Below are 5718 nucleotides of genomic sequence, written 5' to 3'. Positions count from 1 at the left end.
TTTATAATTTTTACGTATTACTATAATGATTTTTTATTTAAACTTATTCTACAATTTTATAATGACTTTCTTGCTACTTCAAGATCATTTTCTATCTTACCGGCATACATAGCCAACTATATAAAAGCATGCCCTGGATTAGAACGAGTTGGCGGTTAAAGGGATGAAGAGGGATGACCGAGTGGTTTAAGACGAATCATGAGTTTATTGAAGAGGTGTTGCATACCATTGCTGATGCTCATCTTCATTACCGTATTGCATTCAACCTTATGATTCATGGAAGTGATTCCAGCCCTAACAAGAAGAAGAACAAGAAAGGTAAGAAATAGATGAACCCATCTTTCATGCATTGATGAAATCAACAGTATTGTTATCTTTTGCTTCAACAGATTAAAATGAAAATGGTGTTGGTTCTGTGTTGCAAATCCTAGTAAAATGTTTGGTTAGTTAGAAAACCCAAAGAAAAGATGAATGGTTATGCTGTTGTTTTCTTTTTCATCTCTATATGAAATTAGAACAAAATATTAGCAAAATTGCAGTCATATTTGAAATTCTTATATATCAGTTCACAAGTAAGAAAACTATTCTAGAATTTGTTGTGGGAATCATCAAAATGCAATGGTGGTGATGATCCTCTTGTGACTTGGATTTTCTTTTCTGATTTGCTGTGATATTATCTGCTTTTTTGTCTAATTTTCTTATTCGTAAAATCTTTCTTGTTCATTCCATTATATTTCTTATCGTATGAAGTAAAAGATAACACCAATACTGTTCATTCAATCAATGCATAAAAGATGGGTTGCCTATTTCTTACCTTTCTTGTTCTTTTTCTTCTTATTCTTTGTTGGAGTGGGAATCACTCCCTGGAATCATAAGCTTGAATGCAATACGGTAATAAAGATAAGCATCAGCATGGTATGCAAGACCTCATCAGCAGACTCATGACTCGTCTTAAACCACTCAGTTATTTTTTTTCTGCACTTTGAGGTGAGAGAAGGAAGAAAAATAGGTTAGTTTTGTACTCTCTACAAATAAATGATCGATACGTATCGCATCCCTTTAAGTAACCTATTTATTTTTCTCTTGAATTGTGAATGGAAAGCTCTGACAATGATATGTTATTCTATTGTCTCAGATGCTGTTACTTTACAGTCCTATTTTCCACCATACTTTGTGATATTACTTGGAGTATGATCTTAATTTTTCTTCAAGTATGGGATCTGAGCTTCTTAGGAGCTCCAAATACTTGTAAAAACTTGAAGATATTCGCAAGAAGCTCAGATACCGTACTTAAGAAAAATAAGGATCGTTTGCATAAATGATCTGTTTTCGGGCTCATAAAGAAGTTTATGGTTCATTACAATAGAAACGACATTGGCAATGTGGTTATCAAGAAATAAAACAATTTTTTATGGAAAAATGTTATCTCAAGAAGATATGTTTCAGCTCGTTAAGCTACGATCAATGTTTTGGATAAAAGTAGCCTTTGAAGAAGAGGTAGAGTAGGAGAAACATTGGTGACTTAATCCGAAGCAATGTGACCGACAGCGAAAAATTCAACGAAGTTCACCACCAAAGGAAGGGTGGCTCAAGTTCAATGTTGATGGGGCTTTTAAAGAAGGTGATGGCTGTAATTTTTCTATGCTTATGTGGCCGTGACACCTCTATCCGACCTCTAATTGAATCCATGCTATAAACTAAGGAAAGAAAGAAATATTAATGATTAACTTATTGTTCAAGTATTATATGCTTATGCCTGATTGTTAAATATCAAAATATATGTACTTCATTAGATTAATAGTTCCACTTGTGATCTGGGAATGCGTTTTTAAAGTTCTCTTAGATGGATGACATGTTCTTAAGCATATAAAACAAAGTCATAGGAGCTTATGTTTTTATTTTGCAATTGCTATGCCAATGCCGTTCTGCAGTGTTTGACCTGCAAGAAGCCTCTCAGCATCTATTTGCTGCATCGATCGCATTCAAGAGCCTGTACTTGTTTGTTCTGTACATGACAATAATGTATCTGTTCGAACACATACATACCTTAACTAGAGTTCTTGAGGTCTACAAGATTCACTTGTTAATATCCATCCAAACCCTTCCCCTCATTTATGAGTCTAGATTTGTCAGTCACCTATAATGCATAGTGAACTAAATTAGCCTCACTGAATCTTTGTAAAGGTTTAGTTTCTTTCCTGAATCTGCCTTTAGTAGGCTTCGATTTTGCTGAAGTGGATGCAATTAAAACAACGATGGTAGTGTTCTAAGAGGCTTCTTGAGTGGGAAAGGCTGAGTTAGTGATAGAATCCGATTCCAAAGTGGCTGTGAATTGGATTGTTAACCCTCTCCAACGTGGAGGCAAACTTTTTTCGAAGCGTGATGGTGATAGCTTGATTAGTGTGGTTGTAGGTAGCCTGGAACTTGATTCAATTCTCATCACGTTCTGGAACCCAAGTATTTTTCCCATGGTCTTGTCCATTTCTAAGTTCCTCACTCGCTAGTACCTCAAAGCCCATATCCTTAATGTCCTTAAGAACAGCTATTTCTTTTTCATTAACAGCCGGACCAACAAAATTATTTTTGTCTGTTATCTCAATTGAACCAGAAACCAAATTTGAAATCTCTCCAGTTGCTCCTTCTAGAAACTGCAAGTGATTCATATCATCATTATATGCAGAAGAAACTGTATCTCTACCCACACAGAGCCCATCGCCTCTAATTTTCAAGGCACTATTCCCATCATTCTTTCGTGCTTCCCGATCGATATCACAGAGCTCCTCATTAAATGCATTCTCCTTTTGAGAAGTAACACCCTCATCACCTTCTTTCAAGGCACTATTCCTTCTCTGTTTGTAATTGGATTGGTGTCACTTGTAGTTCCAGACATTGCTCTGAATTTGTCAAGTATGGATCTCACAGGCACTGTCCCATCTCAATTGGAAAATTTATCTTTCCTCGGCTCGCTCGACATTCGTCATAATAATTTTCATGGTGCTTTACCCATTGAGTTAAGTAATTTGCATCGGTTGGAGTATTTGAATTTTGGTAACAACAGCTTTGATGGAGAAGTCCCTTCATGGCTTGGGTACTTTGCTCAACTTAAGGCTTGTATTTGAACAACAACTTCACTGGTGTTATTGATGCAGGGGGATCCGAGACAGATGATGCTGAGCTGTCAGATTGCACGTTGATGGCGCTGAGATACCATGAGTTGGCAGATCAGCGCAAAGGCGGGAATTGATTGTGACATGTTCCTCATTGGGGTCGTTTTGAGTATGTTTCAGTCTTTTGGCCATAACTTTGGCTACAGGTGTCAGAATCGCGCATAAGACCCCAATCCGGAAAGCTCTTTTCGACGCGCACGCTCTCCACGAGCTACGCTCCATGTGGCCTTTTTTTCAACCTCAAATTCTGCCGTTTTCCCCTCTGAATCACTAGATTTAGTTATTTTTTACTATTTATGGTAATATTTCGATTGTTAATTAGGAAGTCATTTAAATCCGATTTAGGCCGGATTTTGGGAGATTGCTTATTTATTTCGAATTTCAATTTAGAGTGATTTTCGGATTTTGCTATTTTTGGCAAAATTCGAATAAAGACGATTTTTTTTTGCTATACAGTCCGGCTTGTGGACTGCTTTTTGACAGTTTGATTTTATATATTTTATTAAACCCTAGAGACTTTTTCTCTAGTTTTTGGGCGAATTTTCTCTTGTGAATCGTCTGTCGGAGCTAGCCTACAGGATAATCACTATTCTGTCTGGCGTCAGTTGGTGTCAGAGCTTCAACATCTTCTTGGGAAATTTCACCAGTTTCAATGGCTGGAGGTCGTGGTCGTGGTCGTCGTGAGCAGGTTCCGAATGAGAAGCCCAACGCCGTGATCGCAGCGTTCAGGATGTGATGATTGCGGATTTGCAGAGGCAAGTCGCAGAATTAACCCAGCGCCTGGCGGCGCAGGATTTCGAGGATCGTGAGGCCTCTGATCACGATACCAATTCCACTTTCGAAAACCCATATCACAATCGCGCAGGATTCCGGGGCGCAGGATTCCGGGAGCACCGTGGTCGGGAGGAGCGTCATGGACCTCGTTTTCGGGTCGATCTCCCTGAGTTTTCTGGTACATTACAGGCCGAGGGTTTGTGGATTGGATTAATGAAGTGGAGCGTATTTTTGAATATAAGGAAGTCCCGATCGTGTGAAAGTGAAACTGATCGCCATCAAACTCAAGGGCAGAGCATCTGCGTGGTGGGAACAGTTACGACGTTCACGAGAAAGACAGGGCAAAGCCAAGATCACTGATTGGGAGAAGATGAAAAAGAAGATGAAGGGCCACTTCCTTCCCTTCGGCTACACGCAAACCTTATTTCAGCGACTTCATGCGTTGAGGCAGGCGCGCGATCAGTCGATGATTACACGGAGAGTTTTACCAATTGGTCGCCCGGAACGATTTATCTGAGACGGAGGAGCAGATGGTGGCGCGATATTTGGGGTTTACGCCAGTCCTTGCAAGATGTCCTCAGCCTTCATTCATTGTGGAGTGTTTCGAAGCATACCAGCGTGCACTTGCTGTTGAAAAACAGCAAAACAGGAGACCAGTGATCAGGAGCGACAAACAGTCGACCAGTTCGCCCTCAAGAGTCCCGTCCTGCTCAGCACCACCGCAGGGTAATTCTAACCCTACTATTAGATGTTTTCGTTGTGGTGAACAAGGCATAGGGCGACTGATTGCAGGAAGCCTGCTAGTCAAAAGGGCAAAAATTTGTTGATTGAGGAAAACGTGGAAGACGAGACTGAGGAGATTGGCGAACCCGTGTATGACGATGATGAGACTGATGATGTGCTGTATGGAGATGGTCATGAGACTCTGGTCGTTCGCAAGAGTCTACTTACCCCAAGGGCGATTCAGGGGACGATTGGTTGAGAACCAATATTTTCCACACACTTGCACAGTTGCAGATAAAGTCTGCAAAATGATCATTGACAGCGGCAGTTGTGAGAATGTAGTGTCCGAGGAGGTTGTCCAGAAATTGCAGTTGAAGACGGACCGTCATCCTAAGCCATACAAGTTGTCATGGCTAAAAGACAGTGAGGTAACAGTTGATAGCGATGCCTCGTGTCTTTTCAATTGGTAGAATATTTTGATAATGCCTGGTGTGATGTTGTGTCTATGGTGCGTGTCATATATTGTTGGGTCGACCTTGGCAGTATGATCGCAGTGTCATTCATGATGGACGAAGAATACATTCCCTTAGCATCAAGGGAAAAAAGATTGTGTTGGCACCCCGGCGGGAAGGACTTACTCCTACCCCAGTAACCCATAATACTAATCTGCTTTCTAGTCCAAGTTTTTAGATGAGATTGAGCATGGCGGCGTGGTCTATGCCTTGCTACCTTGCGAGAACAATGCAGTAGACGGATACAGATTTACCAGTAGAGGTCAGCGGCTGCTAGAATTCTCTAACTTGATGCCAGAGGATCTTCCTCCTGGACTACCACCTATGAGGGATATTCAGCATCAAATTGACCTTGTTCCTGGGTCAAGTTTGCCAATCGACCATATCGCCTCAGTCCCAAGGAGGCCGAAGAGTTGCAGCGACAGGTGGAAGAGTTTGTTGGAGAGGGGCTATATCCGAGAGAGTATGAGCCCATGCAGTCCCTGCTCTGTTAGTGCCAAAGAAAGATGGTTCTTGGCGTATGTGTTGACAGAGCGATCAAC

This window comes from Hibiscus syriacus, unplaced genomic scaffold (genome assembly GCF_006381635.1).
Source record: "Hibiscus syriacus cultivar Baekdansim isolate YM2019G1 unplaced genomic scaffold, ASM638163v2 tig00006992_pilon, whole genome shotgun sequence".
Lineage (NCBI taxonomy): Eukaryota > Viridiplantae > Streptophyta > Magnoliopsida > Malvales > Malvaceae > Hibiscus > Hibiscus syriacus.
This window is presented reverse-complemented; position numbering follows the sequence as displayed.